The sequence below is a fragment of the Lactuca serriola genome, chromosome 5, assembly GCF_051521515.1.
Source record: "Lactuca serriola cultivar US96UC23 chromosome 5, Lser_US96UC23_V15, whole genome shotgun sequence".
Classification (NCBI taxonomy): domain Eukaryota; kingdom Viridiplantae; phylum Streptophyta; class Magnoliopsida; order Asterales; family Asteraceae; genus Lactuca; species Lactuca serriola.
In genome coordinates this window covers 103843130-103864409 of record NC_136412.1, presented here as the reverse complement: position 1 = coordinate 103864409, position 21280 = coordinate 103843130, and positions in this window count along the sequence as shown.

The window sequence follows — 21280 nt, the reverse complement described above, 5'->3', positions numbered from 1 at the left end:
GATCTATACACAAACTCCCACTTTCCATCCAGGAAACTCTGATTATAACTACAAGCTACGATTATACACTCAGTGGTGCCAGCCGACATGTCTCACTAGATTCTCAACTCCTTTTTCGTAAAATGTTTAATGTTTACACATATGTTGTAGGTTTTGGATTCAAAAGGTACATTTTTATATAAGTATAAGACGTTAAGTGATTACGCAACGTTATAGTTTTGATCACAAGCACATGAATTCCATCCCAAGCCCAATTAGCATGTAAATGGGCCACGAAGGTCCAATAACATGTAAGAAGGTAACTTGGGCCCAATAGACATGTATATGGGCCACAAAAGTCCAATAACCATATAGTCCATAATGTATGCTCAAATTAACATGTAAGTGGGTCGCAAGGCCCACTAAACACGTCATGGAACACATTGGGTTCAATATACACTTAGTTGGGCCCTTTGGGCCCAACGGCCAGGTATTGTGAATATTAAGCCCAATAATTGATTATCGACATAATTTGTTCGTTCGTTTTTGTTTCGTGGTTTGTTTTAGCTAAGGGTTTACTAGATTGACATTAAGAGTTTTCTTTTTGTAAAAATGACATTTTTACCTAATAATCCTCAAAAAAAAATTGTTAAGGCCCAAAGTTTTGTAAAAATGACATTTTAGTCCATAAGTTATAAAAAGTTGTTGTTTTGTCCCAAATGTCTAAAAACTTACGGTTTTAGCCCAAAAAGTTATATTTTCGCATTTAGAACCCTGTTTGCAGAAAAGTGCATTTTCAGCCCTTTGTTTGTAAAAGTTTACATTTTCGGCCTAATTTTGGAAAGTTTTACATTTTTGATCCATTTTGAAAATAAATGTTATTTTCATCTCCAGATTTGGTTTATTTACATTCATGACTCCAACTTTGGCCAAATAACATTTTAAACCTTAAAACTTCATGTTTTTCGCAAATTGGGCCCAAAGGCCATGAGGCCCAAAAGTTTGGCCTAATAAGCTTAAATTTGAATTTTTGACCCTTGTAAAAGTATGTTTAGCATAAATGTATCTTTATATACATATAGGACATGTTTGGCCCCTTTTAAAATAGAATTTCTACTTTTTACCCTTATCTTTTGTTTTCTTGACAACTTTGAGCATTAACAAGATTTTTGTTGAATTCTTTTGTATCTTAAACATGTGTTCTTCTTTGGCTTGGTAATATGATATGTATAATGTAATAGTTCATAGATCCTTGCTAGATAATACTTAAATTTCGATATTTGCTAAGACCTAACCCATTATTACCAAATAAAACAAGTATTCACACAAAACATGCATATAACACATAGATCTACACATTTTACTTGTATTCTCCCCCAAAAATCTTATGAAAACCAAAAATAAGGGGGTATGAACTCACCTTTGCTTGATGTTTCGGTTTTGGAAGAAGAAGTGGAAAGATGAAGTGATTTTCGGCCCTAGCAACTCCCTTGAGTAGATCTCGAACTTAAGAAGGTTTCTAGGAGTATGATCAACAAAATCTTTGTTTAAAAGAGTTATCTATCATGAAGATGGAATTATAAAGCTTGTATGTATAAAGGCTTACCAAAAATGATGATTATCTTGTGAAAATCCTCTTGAAACCTAAGCAAAATCTTGAGAATTTTGGAGGAAGAAGATGGATGATCCTTGAGAGAATAGAGAGAATTGGTGTAGTGTGGGTGTGTGTGTGTGTGTTGCATTCGGCCGAGAAGAAGAAGAGAGGAGAGGGAGAGAGAGAGAGAGAGAAAGAGAAAGAGAGAGAAAGAGAAAGAGAGAGAGAGAGAGAGAGAGAGAGAGGTGAGGTGACAAGCATGGATGCATGGGAGGTCTTCACCTTGATATATGTTGGATATTATGGAGGTGGCACTCCAAAGTCAACCCCTCCCCCCTCTTAAATCTTCTCTTTTTTTTATACATGGACCGATATTTTTAGGCCAAGAAGAAGAGTTGGAGAAGATTGGGCCTATTAACTGTAGCTAGGATATTTGGATCCTAAGCATTAAATTTTCGGCCCATTGGGCTCTTGGAAGCATTCACGACCCAATTAGAGTAAAAGAATGGGCTTATGGCTCGCTAAGGTTAATTGGATTAGTTATGGCCCAATAAGGCCCATTAGGGTTAGAATGAATCATTCTTGACCCAAGTGGTCCAAAATGTTTTAGATTTATGAGTTGGGTCCAATTAGGATCCAATTAGGGCTTCTAAGTCCAATGAGGTTGAATTGGGTACTTATTGGTCCATTAGGCCCAATAAGGAACTCCTAGTCCAATATGGACTTAAACCATGGATCTTAGGGCTTCAGACTCTTTATTGAACATGAATGGTGAATCTAAAGGTGCATTGAGTGAGATTTACTTAGAATAGAAGTTATACAATAGTTGAATGGTTACGCAGGAATAGAATTTCCTAGCTAAAATTCCAGTTGTGACAACTCAATATATACACAGAATAATATAACAACATAAGTCACAAAGACAGAATGCATAATAACACATATCTCAGTATAAGAAAATAAGACTCTCCCGTCAATAGTATGAATAAGATCCTCCGGTCAATAACACGAATAAGACCCTCCGGTGTTACACCCCAAACCAGAACGGCAAAATCGTTCGAGGGCGGATGACTTCATGTAGTATCGTAATAGTTGAATACATAGTAAAGAAAGTAAAACAACCATCATATATATAATTTAAAAGTTACATTGTTAAATGATACTTTTTTCAAAACTAATTACAATATCATGACAAAATGAGTTTTAAACCGACGCCTTAGCGTCACTTCTCCAAAAGCTGAAGTTTACCTGTTTTATTAAATCCCTGAGAAATACAAGTAGATTTGAAAGAGTAGATCAACATTTTAAGCTGGTGAGTTCATAAGTATTTAATGTCAATGTTTGTATAAATTTGTATGAAATTGTTTGTAGATGTTTGAAGACTCCTAGAAAATCTCATATTTCCTACTAGTATAAAAGTAGTCTTCTACCAAGACCCGACTGTTGTGAATGTTTGTTTCTAGAAATCCAATATTTTTCCATAAGTGTGTTGTGGTTTAAAAGTTCCAAAAACTTTAATGCAATAGTGTTTCTCATGCCTAGAATAGTAGATTTATGTCTGTATAAAATCACTAAGGCATTTGATAACCCCGTAAATCAACGTGTTTTTAATACTCCATGTGAGTTTTATAACCATGCTATTGACCCAGACTGCCTGTAACAACGTTCTTCAGGCGTTGGAATGTTATGACATTTGTCACCCCATACCTGCCGGTCTAACTGTAGCTAACAGTTTAGGCGCGGGATTGTCAATCCCATATAGATCTATACACAAGTATCACGCTCTCCCTATAAGAGATTATAGTATATAATACAGGACTTTAACTACATACTTTATAGCACCTGGTTCTTGGTATGTATTCTGTTATTAAATCTTCATTTATTTTTGCATTTTTGGCCTTGGACTCGGCGAGTCGAAGGACTGACTCGCCGAGTAGAAGAGGGATGAGGCGCGGGGATTAAGTTGCGGACTCGGCGAGTCGAGTCCCGGACTCGGCGAGTAGCCGCTGTTTAGGCAAAAACCCTAATCCATGGGTTTGCATCCTATTTAAATGACCTTATGCAGCCTTCTTTCCCCCTTTATGCTCCCAAACACTCCTCATAGCAAACCCTAGCCGTTTTTGTGAAAATCTAAGGCCTTTTGAGTGATTCTTGTGAGTTTTGATCTCAAGGAAGAAGGAAGAGCATAGAAGGATCAAGGGGGGGACTGAAGGATTTGAGTTTGGTTCACCTTTTGCAATCTTTGGAAGGTATAAAGTCTGAACCTTGTTCATTCTTTTGTTAGATCCCTCTTTGGGGTGATTTAGGGCTTTTATAAGCCATTTTTGGTGGCCAACCATGTTTGCAAACATGGTTGGGGGTTTGGACTTCTGTATCATGTCATTTTATGAGCCACAAGTCAGATCTAGGTTGATTTTTGCACCAAGGAAGGCCCCATGCAACAAAAGACCATTTTAGAGCCTTTTAAGCTCTAATGTCCCATGCATGCACGTAAAGTTTGTAACTTTACGTGCTAGATCGAGTTTGGGGGCCTGGATCTATCATTTGGTTAAGTGTTGTACATCAGAAATCGAAGTTCTTAGTAAGGAATGTGATAGACTCGGCGAGTCCATTCCTGGACTCAGCGAGTCCAAGATTTTTGGTCCCATATCAGTGAGGGTCATAAGGACCAGTTGAGTGTAGAAGGGTTTTAGGAGTCCCGGGGAGTGACCCAACGTTCTGGACTAAGCAAAGTGTTATGGGAATTCATGGTACTCGGCTAGTGCATGAACGGACTCGGTGAGTCCAAGACAATCTTCATGGAACTCGGTGAGTTGTTCATCAACTCGGCGAGTCGAGGACAGAATGTGTTCATAGGATGAAGAGTAACTCGACGAGTTGTTCATACAACTCAGCGAATCAAGTCAGGACATGAGTATCAGTTGATGATGAACTCGACGAGTTGTTCATACAACTCGGCGAGTCGGATGGGGATTCGGTCGGTGTTCATTTAGAAGGAAAACTCGTCGAGTCATCACCTAACTCGACGAGTAGAGACAGGTATGAGGTCTGATGGAAGGATAGGGACTCGGCGAGTTGACGAGTCAACTCGGCGAGTCAGGTCAACTGGAAGTTGACTTTGACTTTGACTTTGATTTGGTCAAGGGGTAAACTGGTCATTTTACCCTAAGGGTAGATGTCAGTTTCTGACTAAGAGTTTTGTGGGAATTTTAGCCGGTGGATTTCCGGAGCAGCAGTGGCAGCAATCAGAGGATTCTCGCACAGTTCAGCAGATACGAGGTGAGTTACCTTCCAGTAGGGGTGGGTCTAAGGCCACAATGCCAGCCCACCATTGAGGAGTATTTAGAAGATAATTTTCTTTGTGATAATTTATCTTGGTCTGGTATGCATTTGGTTATGAGTTATATCTGTATGATATGCTACATGATAGGGATAGTTTCCCTGATAGTGGTCCTTAGGACCAAGGGGTAGGTCAGTACCCGGATATGTCTGAATGTGTGCTTTTATCTTGCTATCATATGCTAGTGGTAGGGGTGGAATAGTCCCCAGTTACCGGTTGAAACATACCGATGACGGTTACCGGTTGAAAGATACCGATGATGATTACCGGTTGAAAGATACCGATGATGATTAACGGTTGAAAGATACCGATGGTATTGTATGGTATGTGGTATGATGGGGGAACTCACTAAGCTTTGTGCTTACGGTTTTAGTTTTTGGTTTCAGGTACCTCTTCATCCAAGGGGAAGCAACCGACGACATAGCATGGCATCACACACACTCACATATGATTTCCGCACGGTGTTTTTCTGGGATTGTACTCTGATATGACATTTGTTCATGGTTGTGGGTTTCAAACATGATACTTGGTTTTGAGATGACGTGTTTATATAATATTTCCTAATGAATGTTTTATGAATTAATTAATCAAAAATGAAAATTTTGGGCTTGAATTTTAGGATGTTACATACTTAGAAGTACGTGAAGTTGAATGTCTCACAAAACTTAGTATCAAATAGATTTACGTACGAAAAGTCCATTTGTTCTTGTATATGAAAGTATTTCCTTGATATAGTACTTATAGTATGTAAAATCTCATGAATATCTAGTAAACTATACCTATTATAGTTTTTCCAAATGTATGATTCGTTTGTATGATAAACCCTAGTGTAGTGTCGACTTTGTATGTAAAGTATAACATTTGTAATAACATTATTGAACATTTATACTCAAAATATAAATAAAGTGTTTGATATTTATATAACAAAAATATAGCAAAAGATTGATGTTTTACACACGAGGATAACCGTGTTGTAGCGACCATAAAATTTGAGCCAAATTAAAACACTTTATCTCATTCAAAAACCATTGAGTTCATACATCTTGTTTTCAAAATAGTTTAAACATCAGAGTATCCCCCAGAGCCATATCACATAAATCATAAAACATGAGGAGCGGTACGATCACGCTTTCGCCTTGCCACAATCTCCTGAAGTACCTGAAACAAAACACTGAACTGTAAGCCCGAAAGCTTAGTGAGTTACCCCCAAAATACAAACCACATATAACCATACTCATCATATCATAATATAGAACAACCATGCACATCAGGTCTACTGTGTGACTGGTCCGCCCGCACTGGGCCTTCAGTCCACCTGGTCCACCCTCCGAGTCTAGCCATGTACATCGAGTCTACAGTATGACTGGTCCGCCCACAATGGGCCTTCAGTGAACCTGGTCTACTCTCCGAGCCTCGACACGTCTGGTCCGCCCTCTTGGAGCCTTCAGCCTATCCGGACCGCTCGTTGGGCCTACGAATTATCTGGTCCGCCCTGGGTATGTTGGCCTACAGCACAAAGTAGGACCCGCCTCAACCCAACCCCTGTCAATCAACCATGTGCACATAAAACAATTAATCACATAACAAATCCTTAACCAGACAAACAGTCTAACATATCACATAGCATATCAACATCCTAACCAGGATTCCAACCTAACCGATCACTAGCATAACATTACCCTATATACCGGGTACCGACCTTATCCAGGTCACTAACATAGCATTACCCTAAATACCGGGTGCCAACCTTAACCAGGTCACTAACATAACATTATCCTAAATACCGGGTACCGACCTTAACCAGGTCACTAACATAACACCATCCTAAATACCAGGATGCAGATCTAGCAAAGCAATAACATAACAACAATACCCGGATTTCCATTTGATAAAGGGCCGACCTTGGTGCCATAGACCCTATCGATATAGTGAGGATAACTCAGCAGCAATTGCCGACTGAAGAGATAAGACCAAGTTGCTCCGACCACCGGCACGAGCTTCACCACAGAACACTACCAAAGAACCAATTCCATAAATACTAGAATTACCAAAATACCCTTGGAAGTCAAACTGGTCAACTCTTGGTCAAAGTCAAAGTACTCAGTCAAAGTCAACCTTCCTGGTTGATTCTACTCGCCGAGTCAACCCGTCGACTCGCCGACTTTCCATTCCCAGAAAACACTCATAACACAACTCAACTCGCCGAGTCGCCCCAAGACTCGTCGAGTTGAACGATCTCAGAATTCCATCCTGTCCAACTCACCGAGTCGCCAACCAACTCACTAATCCAAAGTTTATACCAAAAGAGGTTGGGTTCTGCGACCAGAATCGCCGAGTCCAAGAACAGACTCGCTGAGTCCAAGGCAATCTTCAATAGACTCGCCGAGTTGTTCTTCCAACTCGCCGAGTCCATGCACATGTTAATACAACTCGTCGAGTACACCCATGTGACTCGCCAAGTCCCTTCAGTTCTCAATCTATACAGATGCTTTTCTAGCCATGCAGGGGCTTCAATCCATAGATCCACTCTTCTACAGCCTAACCCTCACATGAAGTTGCAAAGTTTATGTGAAACCAAGGAGATATAAGCCCAAAACACTCTAGGGCTTGGGTTTGTGACAAAGGGGCTTCACCAATAACTCTTAGACAGAAACTTTATGACATTATGGACCACCACAAGCCTAGACCTGAAGTAGAAACCTCAGATCTAAGCCTCTAACTTGAAATAGCTCTTATTCATACCAAAAATGCCCCAAATCTCACATGATAATATATCTAAATGCAAAAGAGTCCAAGCAACATATTATTACCTCCAATATAAGCTCCAACTGAAGTAGATCCCGGATCTATGCCCCTCCTTGCAGCAAACCTCTTGATCTTCAAACCCCTTTCCACCCAAAATCACTTATCAAGGTTCCAAATTGCTTCCAAGGGCTCTCACTCACGATTTAGAGTTTCTGGATCTCAAAAGGGCAGAAAAGAGGTTGAGGGTGGGTTATAATGTGGTTTATATTGGGCATAACCCCCAGGATTAGGGTTTTCTCTCCAGCACCAACTCGTCGAGTCCAAGCCGCCAACTCGGCGAGTTGGCCACTTAAACCGTGATAGAATCTCGCTCCGACTCGGCGAGTAAGCGGATCTACTCGTCGAGTCCCTTTCCTAAATTCACACTTTTGTCCCTTCATTGAACATTAGAAATTTGGGGTGTTACAACTCTCCCCCACTTAAATTAGGCTTCATCCTCGAAGCCTACTGCAGTATTCGCCTCAGAACAAACCCTTTGCACTGTAGACTCCGACTTCTCAACCAACTCATGCTCTTACAAACCCTACTTCTATATCTCTCTTAAAAATGGTTTATTCTCACGTGGCATCCCTACCACTATTCCAAGCCGATCATCGGCCTTTCAACTCAATAGCACCACGAATCACCCGATAATACTAACCCTTAATATCAGGGACACGCTTCCGCGCCCTGCAACGCTAGATTCCACAAACACCACACTGAGCTCCACCAAGACGCTAATCCGTCTTCCTTCGCCCAAGATTAGCGATAATCCTGATAACTTGCTGTTGGATAAGGTGTCTAAGTCCATAACTATTTCGGGTGTGTACCTGACCCGACCCGGCATGGTCCATTTGGGTTGCATGGCACCATGCAATTGGATAGACTAAATGAGAGAAATAACACTTGGAGATTATCAATATATTATAAGTTCTAATATATTAATAATATTATTTGATTAGTTGATCAAAGAATTAATTTGGAATTAATTAAGTGATCAAAGGATAACTAATTAAATATATGGGTTGATTATGTAAATCATCCATATCTTGTATAGTGGGCTAAGAGGCTCCATGGATTATCAAGTTGGGTTCTACCCATAGGATGCTCCATGGGAGTTACAAACCCATGGGTTATGGAAATGAAGAGTCATGACACATTAGGGTTTACATGGTGTAACCCTAGATGTGTCAACACTATATACGAAGCATATTCTCCACCAAAATCGGCAACACTAAGAAACTAGAGGGCTTGGCCGATTTTGAGAAGTGTGTGTTATCTCAAGAGTCTTTCCAAGATCATTTGGTGTTGTGTGAAGCATTTGAGGCATCACACTTGGGGTGCTAGGCTCACAAGGTTTCAAGGAACACAAGCAACAACAAGGTAAGTTATTCTATCTATGATTCAAGTTAAAAATTGTTCCCCATGTATGCTAGATAGGAATATAACCTTGGAATTCAACTTTGCATGATAATTAGACAAACATAGATCCAAGGTTATTAGGGTTGCATGTACACTTAGGAAGTGTTAGAATGCTCAAAACCCATCAGTGGTATCAGAGCCTAGGCTTGTTTGTTTGTTATTTGTGCTTAAATGTTGAAGAAAGTTGAAAATTCTGCTGTCTGACTGATGGACTCGGCGAGTTCATGGGGAGGACTCGTCGAGTTCATGTGTATCTTCAACCTACTCAGCGAGTAGGTTTATGCACTCGGCGAGTAGGGTCGACAGAGTGCAGAATTTCGACTTGAGTTGCTGGAAATGGATTAGAATCATTACCCTAAAATGTTTTGGTACTTGAAAACTTATTTTCGTGTAATGTCTTTTCTAACTCATTTACAACAACTAGTTATCAAAATTACAAAGATTAAATGTGATTTTGATTCTTGAAAGTGTTCATATTCATATTCTTGTTCTTATGATGTTTAGATGATCATAGGAATTATTTGTAACCTTTGTGGTAGATTAATTCATGATCATAATGTGTTTTAATGGAGCCCATAACTTGTCCTCAAGTTATGGAAAACCAAAAGTCTCTTGGATTAAAAACCATTAACAGAACACAAGAGTTAGGAAAAATGAAAAGTCCTCATTTTATTACTCTATTAAACTCATAAGTTACAAGAAATGAAAAGTTTTGAAAGTTTTCAAAACTTGCCCTCAAGTTTTGGAACAAGTAAAGTTAAGTTAAAACTTTAGTTCCAACCCCTAGAATTTTAAAAGTTAAAATTCAACCCTTATACTTATATTATTATGATTTAATAATTATATATATATATATATATATATATATATATATATATGTATAAGAACAAAGTCGTCTTACCGCTAGTACGCCTCATTCACGAAGCCGGTCTATAAGGTGGGTATAAGGTTGTTGCCTATAAAATGGTGACTTAATGGGTGTCCACTCTCACCCACCACTTGCTTGATCGGTGGAGGGTCGTTAGCCGAACGGGTAAGACAAGGACTTATTAATTCTCATTCAAAGTATGATGAGTATTATAAAGTAACTAAATGTTTTATTAAATTCCCAATCTTAGTTACTTTAGGAAAAATGTGAATAAGGTGCTATTCCATGAAATTACACTTTACACTTTGATTAAGTCGTTGGTGGAGCGTGTGTGGTCAACCGGCACACTAACTTGGACTTAACAAGGTAGGTAAAGGGTGACTTAGGGTTTATTATAGTATCGATGGAGCGTGTGTGGTTAACTGGCACATCGATTGAGTGATAAACTTTAAGGGTACCAAGTGATTTGCATGGTTACTTCACACCTCGTTTTGTGATCCTCGGTATCCCAGTCACAAAACTTGGAGGGCACACTCGAGATTGAAACATGCCTTTGAAAAGTTCATTGAATCTCAAAGAATCTAGGAATTTCTAAGAACCATTCAAAAACCTAATACTAAAATATTGCGGTTTTCGTGGTGGAAATTGGTGAATCGTCATTCACCTACCTTTCAAATATGATATAGCTTAGATTACGGCATACCTCTTCTAAGTTATATTATATTGTGATTGGATCCTAGCCTTAATATTACATTTGGGTGTTTTATTAAGGACTCTCTTATATCTAAACTAATCTTGTCCTCTTTTCTTCAGATGTCTTTCAACAATGCTTCTGGCTCTAATCCTAATGGCTCCTTTACCCTTATGAACTTGTGTGGGAAAGTCACCTTTGATGGATCCAACTTCAATGAGTGGATCAGAAACATCAGGATGATTACCCGATACGAGGACAAAGAATATGTCCTTGACAAGGAGCTTAAGGAGATTGATGAGTCCACTGCAACTCCTCAGGAGATCGCTAAATTTCGAGCACATGAAAGGGATGCTACGAAAGTGGCTTGCATCATGATGGCCACGATGACAGCGGAACTCCAAAAGTCTTATGAGGATTTCTACCCTTATGAAATGCACCAAGATTTGATGGAAAGATACCATCAAAGTGCACGACAAGAGAGGTATGAAATCATCTGCTCCATGATAACAACTATGATGAAGGACGGGGAATCCGTCACGAGCCACATGCAAAAAATGCAAAGGTATGTGGATCGTTTGCTGAAGCTTAATGTGAACTTCCCGGAGGATCTTGCAATAGATATTATTTTGCATTTCTTACCATCGTGCTATGATCAATTCCGCATGACATATCACATGAACAAGGAAGAAGTCACCTTCAGCAAACTTCAGGGACTTCTCAAGACCGCAGAATCAGGTCTTCAGGGGAAGTCGGTTGCTATCACTCCTACTCAAAACTCTACTCCGGTTTTGGCAATCGGGAAAAGTCGAGGGAGGAAGAGAAAGAGCTCTTCTAAGGGTACTAAGGTTCGGACCCTTGATGGCTCTTCTTCAAGTGGAACCAAGAAAGGTTTTATTACTCCTTCTTCTGACCCAAAAGAGGCTGAATGCTTCTATTGCCATGAAAAATCTCATTGGAAGCGGAACTGCCCAAAATACCAGCAAGATGTGAAGGATGGGAAAGTTAAACCCAACCATGCAGGTATTTACACTATCATTTCTAATAACCCACCCCATTCTAATTCTTGGGTCCTTGATACCGGGTGTGGTATTCATATTTGTTGTGACTTGCAGGGACTAAGAAGAAGTGAGGATGTGGAGCAAGGAAGGATAAACTTGATCATGGGGAATAGGAAAGCTATACCTGTTACCAAGATTGGAGTTTATACTTTATCGCTAAGTAGTGGGTTTAGTTTAGATTTGAATAAATGTTGTTACTCGCCAGGAATGGCAAGAAATATTATTTCCTTTCATGCTTTGTACAAACAAGGGTTTACCTTTTCATTTAATAATGAAGTTGGTTCTATTGATGCTTTCTTTAATAATGTTCTTTATTTTAAAGCATTACCTTGTGATGGTGTGTATGAAGCTGTATCTGTTGTAGATAACTTAGGAAATAATGTTTTGTGTATTGATTCTACTAATAATAACTTGGATAAAGCATCATTATGACATTGTCGTCTTGGACATATAAGCAAGAAGCGCATAGGCCAACTCCAAAAGGATGGAGTCTTGGAGTCGTTTGACCTAAATTCAGATGATAGTTGCGAATCATGCTTACTTGGAAAAATGACAAAGTCACCCTTCACAGGTTCGTGTGACAGGGGTGAAGGTTTGTTGGACCTTATACACACGGATGTGTGTGGACCATTCAAACATGCCACAAGGGATGCTAATCGTTATTATTTGACTTTTACTGATGATTATAGTAGATATGGATATGTCTACTTGATCAAGCATAAGTTAGAGACTTTCGAGAGGTTTAAGGAATTTAAACAGGAAGTCGAGAATCAATTGGGCAGGAACATTAAGATGCTTCGATCCGATCGTGGTGGTGAGTATCTTAGTTCAGAGTTCCTCGACTATCTAAGGGAATGTGGGATAGTCTCACAATTGACACCTCCCAGGACACCACAGTTGAATGGTGTGGCTGAGAGGCGTAATCGAACCTTGTTAGATATGGTTCGTTCCATGATGAGTCGAGCTACGCTACCAATCTCATTTTGGGGGTATGCCTTAGAGACTGCCGCCCATATTCTTAATCTAGTCCCTATAAAGAAAGTTGCCAAAACTCCTCACGAGATGTGGACTGGTAAAGTACCTAAACTAGACCACATCAAGATTTGGGGTTGCGAGGCTTTCGTGAGACGCGAGACTCATGATAAGCTCGAACCTCGAAGCGAGAGGTGTATTTTCATCGGTTACCCACAGCGATCCTTTGGTTACCTCTTCTACAGACCTAGTGACAATGTGGTCTTTGTAGCAAGAAGAGGAGTCTTTCGAGAAAGAGAGTTTATAAGCCAAGGAGACAGTGGGAGGCAAATTGATCTTGAAGAAATTCAAGAATCAAGCGGTGAAGGAACTTCAAACTCTAGCCCTCAACTTGAGGAGGAAACTCCTGTTGAGCCAATTGACAAATCTGTACCTCTAAGACGTTCCACGAGAGTTAGGAGTGCACCTGAGCATTACTATGGATTCCATATTACTGCAGAAGGTGAGACACTTATTAGTGATGGGACACTAGTAAGTCAAGATGACCCTAACAGCTACGAGGAAGCCATGGCAGGCCCCGAGTCTGCTAAATGGAAAGAGGATATGGATAGCGAAATACAATCCATGTATGACAATCAAGTTTGGAACTTGGTTGAAAATGTACCAGGTCGTAAGATAGTAGGGTGCAAATGGGTCTTCAAGAAGAAGACCGACATGGATGGTAAAGTACACACTTATAAGGCTAGACTGGTTGCAAAGGGCTTCTCTCAAATTCCTGGAGTGGATTATGATGAGACCTTTTCTCCAGTAGCCAAGATTAAGTCTATTCGGGTTCTGTTAGCCATAGCTGCATTTCATGATTATGAAATATGGCAGATGGATGTCAAAACCGCTTTCCTTAATGGAAAGTTGGCTGAAGATGTTTACATGACTCAGCCAGAGGGTTTTGTCAGCAACGAGTACCCTAATAGAGTGTGTAAGCTTGAGAAATCCATTTATGGATTGAAGCAAGCACCTCGCAGATGGAATCTTTGCTTTGATGAAAAGGTCAAGGAATTTGGCTTTTCTAGGAGTGAAGATGAATCTTGTGTGTATGTCAAGGCTAGTGGGAGTATAGTTAGCTTTTTGGTATTGTATGTGGATGACATACTACTCATAGGAAACGACATTCCAACCCTGCAGGAAGTAAAGTCCTGGCTTGGGAAGTGTTTCGCTATGAAGGACCTTGGTGAAGCTGCCTATATTTTAGGGATAAGGATCTTGAGAGATCGGAGTAAAAGACTAATTGGACTTAGTCAGAGTACCTACTTGGATAAGGTGTTGAAGAGATTCAGCATGCAGGATTCCAAGAAAGGAGAGTTACCCATCCAGAGTAACACCAGATTGAGTAAGACACAAAGCCCTAGCACTGAGGCTGAGATAGCAGAAATGAGTCGAACACCTTACGCTTCGGCTGTAGGATCGATCATGTATGCTATGAAGTGTACTCGACCCGATGTAGCTTTTGCCTTGAACATGGTTAGCAGGTATCAGGCGAACCCTGGCAAGGCACACTGGACTGCGGTAAAGAATATCCTCAAGTACCTACGGAGGACTAAGGACTGGGTTCTTACCCTCGGTGGGAGTGATGACTTGAGAGTTGTTGGGTATAGTGATGCTAGCTTCCAGACTGATAGGGATAATTTCCGCTCTCAGTCGGGTTGGGTCTTTACCCTAAACGGAGGAGCAATTTCTTGGAAGAGTTCCAAGCAAGAGACGGTGGCAGATTCTACTTGTGAATCAGAGTATATTGCAGCTAGCGAGGCAGCAAAGGAGGCGATATGGCTGAAGAACTTCATTGGAGACCTTGGAGTTGTACCAGCTATTAAAGAGCCAATGGAAATTTTCTGTGATAGTGAAAGTGCTGTTGCCTTAGCCAAGGAACCAAGGGATCATGGGAGATCCAGACACATCGACAGAAAATACCATTTCATTAGACATCGGATCGAAGAAGGACACCTCGTGGCAAAGAGGGTATCATCAGATGAGAATCCGGCAGATCCCCTCACAAAGGGACTGACTCGGGTTAAGCATCTTCAGCATGCTCGGAGCATAGGGCTGAAGGATGATATTAGATTTAGTAGTTAGATAATCTCGAAATTTGTAAAGTGTAATTGACATTAGATGATGAATAAAAGGAGTTTTATTTATGAGTAAAGTGTTGCTATCTCTTGTCGATCGTTTACTATATTTCTTTTGCATGTTTTGACTTCCAGAATAATTTTGTTTGGTATAACATATTATTCAAACCTCCACAGTCGGTCATATGTTGGAAGTAGATATGAATCAAGACTGTCATGTTTGGTTGTAGAGGTCTTGGACAAGGCTACAACAATCATGAGTGCTCATAAGTTCTGAGCATTGGACTCAACCCACGCTCACTGGAATCACTTCATGGAATTCTATCTCGAGTGATCGTGAGACGGTAATATCATATAAGTCTTCAAACCTAGAGATATGATTTGTTACTTACAAGTTGGTTATGCATTGACTGTACGAAACCGCATTGGTAACTCGATGTTATAAAACGTACTTTTGTGTGTAATTCAATGAGTGGTAGAACAAACATATGAGTCGAAGTTTATCTGTTCCTTCTTGGATTAGAAGCTGATATCTGGGCCCCTCGATGTTTTTGTTTTGACCCATGTACCGGGCCCGGTCAGAACTAAGTTGATGTGTTCAATTAAGTTCTATGTCAAACAAATCGGAAATCGGGAAACAAATGCTGGACAATAAGCAAGACAATGTTCCATGTATTTGTCCGGCTGATATCTAGAACAGAGGATTATATGATCACTTATCTTAAATGGCGTACCATCATCTTCTCAGTTCCGAGAAACCTTGAAAAGAGCTACGATTGCCGGTCGGTTCCTGAAGTACTAGAGATATAGTTATTAGACTTATCCAAGTGGGAGACTGTTGGATAAGGTGTCTAAGTCCATAACTATTTCGGGTGTGTACCTGACCCGACCCGGCATGGTCCATTTGGGTTGCATGGCACCATGCAATTGGATAGACTAAATGAGAGAAATAACACTTGGAGATTATCAATATATTATAAGTTCTAATATATTAATAATATTATTTGATTAGTTGATCAAAGAATTAATTTGGAATTAATTAAGTGATCAAAGGATAACTAATTAAATATATGGGTTGATTATGTAAATCATCCATATCTTGTATAGTGGGCTAAGAGGCTCCATGGATTATCAAGTTGGGTTCTACCCATAGGATGCTCCATGGGAGTTACAAACCCATGGGTTATGGAAATGAAGAGTCATGACACATTAGGGTTTACATGGTGTAACCCTAGATGTGTCAACACTATATAAGAAGCATATTCTCCACCAAAATCGGCAACACTAAGAAACTAGAGGGCTTGGCCGATTTTGAGAAGTGTGTGTTATCTCAAGAGTCTTTCCAAGAGCATTTGGTGTTGTGTGAAGCATTTGAGGCATCACACTTGGGGTGCTAGGCTCACAAGGTTTCAAGGAACACAAGCAACAACAAGGTAAGTTATTCTATCTATGATTCAAGTTAAAAATTGTTCCCCATGTATGCTAGATAGGAATATAACCTTGGAATTCAACTTTGCATGATAATTAGACAAACATAGATCCAAGGTTATTAGGGTTTCATGTACACTTAGGAAGTGTTAGAATGCTCAAAACCCATCACTTGCAACCTGGAACGAATCCTGTTTCACCCTCTGGTTGTATCCCTTACGCGCTAACAGGATATCACATCCCTCAGCTCCCGTAACCTATCGACCAACATATCGTGTAACCACTCGTATCTGGCCCAAACAACCTCAGGCTGGAATACCAAACTGTAAAGTCCAAAAATCGGATCTACCAATGATCAAAGACAAATAACAACCACACAATACGAAATAATAAGCTAAGAAAGAACAAACCAAGCTTGCATACGCTTTATAGCCTTAAAACGTCGGATACAACTTGGTGGAACTGGAAAATACGAAAGGCATCAACAACCTAAAACATCTGACACAACACCCTATTTATAGTCCTTATGACCGTGATCAGTTTACGGCCGTAAGGAGTTTACGGCCGTAAACTCAAGTACAACCGTAAACTAATACAAAATTGTTTTTCATACACAACCCCTATCACTAGCTATTATACCTAGACCAAACCATTACACAGGGCCTTTCAATCTCCCCCTTGGTTTGGACTAGCTCGAGGTCATCCCCTTGTTAACTATCATAACGTCCATTTGTCCCATTGCTCCGTTCCACATACGGTTGCTCAAAATTTCAGCCACCATCACTTTAGCACCTTCTTCATATATATCTTCAACAACCTTAATCTGAAAGTTGCTGAGATAGTAAATATCCCACTTCCTGAACTGTAACAAGTCTCTGCGATCATAGAGCCTGATGCACCCATTCTTAAGCTTAATGACGACACCAGAAGTAGTTTCATCAAAAACCCAGCACTCCAATGAACTAAGAGACCCATCTGAATAGCCTTGAAGCACCGGAAACTGCTTGACTTGTTTCGTTGCAGGCCACATTACTACCTATAATGGCTTGTCAGTGGACGGTTCCAAAACATCTGTATGTTCAAATACAACAGATTCTGCTGTTGGCATAGACGGAAACCCTTTTTTAACTTGATCATCAAGGAAGTGCTTGAATTGAGTAACTTGTGGATCATTCATTAAATTGATGAAGGGAGCTCGAGACAGCTCTGTCAAATCAATCCTCGTGAACGAGCTAAAATCATGACTATTCTTGTACAACTCAGAATTACCGCTCTTGCGAATGACTATCCACATCTTAAGGGGGTCATGGAATCCCCAAGAAGCAACTCCCGATCTGTCTCCAAACGTATCTCGAAACCGAACCACTTCAAGATTAGTAATTGTGATTAACGGTTCACCCCGAGAAGCATTCAGATTAGTATTCCTCTTGAACAGCAACTGACCTTTCTCCACTTCTTCTTCTTGACCACGACGAATGATTTCTGCAATATGAGGAGCCGGAGGAGGTTCATCAACACCACGATCAGCAGTACCAGAAGAATGACCGATTGGTAGGTCAACCGGGAAAGCTTGTACGTGAAGATTAATCCTTTGTTCTTCAACAGACGTTTGATATTTTTCTCCAAGGTCTACTTCAAGTTTCTTCTTCAATTCAAAGTAGCTTGAAGTTAGTAGATTGACATGATCTTGCAAGTCGGAAATCTGCTTAGACTTCAGCTTTTTATCCTTCTTGAGCTCGGCCACTTGTACTCCAAGATTAGATTTATCTGATTGCAACTTAGAAACTTGAATACTAAGATTGACATTCTCAGCACGAAGTTCTGCTACCTGAATATCTAACTCAATATTCTTCTGGCTTAGAACTGAAATCTCCTTTTGCAAACCAGAAAGAGTGAGATTGTCATCCCTAGCACCACCTTCTTCAATGGAAACACCTTTTCCTCGAGGGTCTGGCAACAGAAGTTGTTCTTCAGCCATGTGCAATGCCAACCTTTCAGAAGCAACATCCCGATTATACCTTGGAACTGGAAAACCAGGCGGTGCAGAGGGACCACCCACGGCAAATGCTGAGCTCTGACCTGTTGAAAACATCTTGGTGGTTGTGAGTCTAGTGGTAGCAGTAGTGACAGGAGGGGTAGGAAGACCGCTAATCAAGTTTGCAATTAGCTCAGATTGCCTCACGTCTAGTTTCTATCTCTTAGACTGAGGTTGGTCAGAATCTGGGGTAAATACACTCATAAATGGTTCAGATGTAGGAGAATTGGATATCGGAGGGGAACATCCTATAACCATCTCCATGGGAATTGAAGCAGACACCATTTGTTTTGATGTTGGAGTTTGAGTTTCTAACGTTTCGCTTGACTTCCTAGTCTCGATTGTTGGCAGAACAACGTCATCGACATTGTTGAAAATCGTGTCAAGGTTTTCATGCGACACAACATTTGCACTACTGGCTAAGGAAGCCGCAATGTCATCACGATCAAAACCTATTAAATCAAAATCATCGAATGAATCGTTTCTTTCTTCCCCGACATGCATTTCCGCATCATCTTGATCTTGGCTCAACTCCTTTTCAAGTTCTGCGGCGAATTGAGCGTTAGGAGTTGGTGAGTTATCCCTTTCAGTTTCTTCATCCTCTGATACATCAATAACAATGTTGTTCGGAGTCAATTTTTCTGTAGATGCCTGCTCTGACGAGGTTTGTTCAGACGAATCATATGACTCTATCGGTTCATCCAACTCTGTAAACTTTCCAAACTTCTCTAGAGGATACAGTCCTTGAAAAATAACCTTGCCTTTACGATTTTGTTTGATGAGTCCCACCATGTGAGGACCCAAGGACTTCATATCAAGAGTTTCGCCCTCCTTCCTTACATTAGGAAACTGGATGTTGATGAACAGTTGGATAAAGCGAGGATACAGTAGAAAAGTATCTCGGGTAGAGGCTCTGATGTTAATGACAAATTCATCCAAGATGAACTTCGAGAAGTTGAATCTTATGCTAGCAGCAAGGGATACTAGTTCACCAGTTGTGCACTGTGAGATCTCATCGGCTCCAGACCTTCTTCCCGAAATGCAACTAACAAAAACGTGCGCTAAGAACCTCCAGTATAGATGCAGTAACTTCTTCAGTGTTGGCGGAAAATTTCCCTCATAACTTATTCTGCGTAGAATTCGTTGAGCATCTTCAATTCAGATTTCCGTTGGGAAATTGGGTTGATCGTCAATGAGCAGCGCGTCGCGAATGAAACCTTCATCAACCACAATCTCTCGTCCCTGAACTTTGGCTTTCACAGTAAAATTGCCATCATCATCCATGTTCGATTGAGCGGTCGCCCAAAACTCGCGAATCAAATTTTGATACACCACCGGATTGACTGTGATCGCTGATGCTAAACAACATTCTCGCAACCGATGAATCATCGAACGCATATCAGAGTGAACTGATGGAGGGTCTGCAAGCACGATTGCAAGGTTGTGCATGTCTGCAAATTTCAAATTCGCCATTTTCTTTGAGATGATGTAAACGGTTTTCCGAAAATCAAAGAAAAATTTTTCGAGCTTTTGAAAGGGTTTAAGAAGTGTTTGCGGTCGGAATCTCGTGAATGAGGAGATTCCGGCAGTGAACTCCTTTTTACCTTTTTTCACCCTTACTTACCCTCTTACCTGATAACTACCCAGTATTTTCAACTTCCAACAATTAAAAAAAAATTTAAAAAAACTTTGAGGATTAATTTTTAAAATAATTTCGAAAATAAAAATAAAACTAACAAAACAAAATTTAATTGCTAGAAAAAAAAATAAAACGAAATTAAAAAAAATAAAACTAAAACAGTAAAAGTAATAAAATAAAATTAAAAATAACATTTTAAAAATTAAAAATTAAAATTAAGTTTTTTATAAAAAAAATTCAACTCAAAATAATTTTACAAAACAAAACTTAACCGCTATAACTTTTGTGATGCTTGGATCAAAGTTGTTGGACGGCCTTAGTCCACTTGTCGGTACCCTTATCTTCACATCTTTGTCTGACCGATTGCCAGTATTGTGGTCCACTTAAACACGAAAGATTTGTGACAGTTTTGGACATTTTACCAATGATATGATCAGGCATATATCTAATTGTAAATTTCTGTAATTATGATAACTCCTAAATCTTAAATAAATTCACCTGATGACCATTTAACTAACTACAACCAGGGATATTGTTGTCCACCTAAATCGAGCAGCGAGATCTACAGACAATCTGTATGAGTTCAATTTTAAGTGTACTGGAACGTGTTTCCCGCTTCCTGATATGCCCCAGCCATCAAGAACTTCCAGAGTACTCCTTACACCGGGTGAGCAGACAACCATTCAGAGAGAGAAGAGATTCAGAATTCTATTGCTAACTACTTCAGAGGGGTTGAGAAGAAGAAGGTTGCATATGCTGTGTACCAGGTCGGATTAGAAGTCGCTCAAAGGAGACAGCATATGGCTAACAGATAAGAAGTATTTCACACACACACACACACATATATATATATATATATATATATATATATATATATATATATAGCATGCAGAGAAATAGAGTTGCATATGTTGTGTACCAGGTCGGATTAGAAGTCGCGCAAAGGAGACAACATATGGCTAACATACGAAATGAAAGAAAATGATATTCTACAGACCTAATTTATCTGAATTTACCAGTCGCCCCATCCAACCGGAATTAAGGACAGAATCCGCACATCGAGGAAAAGTTAAGCCACGGTTCCAAGTACGGGTTCAATTAATGTGACAGGTAGATCCTCATGTATATCTCCCTGCTCAACCTATCCGAGCGTCGTGACATCAGGTTAAACGGATCTAACTAGGTCAAAGTTTGTCAAGTCCTTAAATTCATTAGGTTCAACTTTCCTAGTCAAGCCCATTTAAAATCTTTCGTGCCTACCAGCACATCGAGTACAGAGCGTAGACTATTCAACTTAGGTACGTTATGCCGATTCAGGTTGTCCGTTATCACTTGTTAATTTCATTT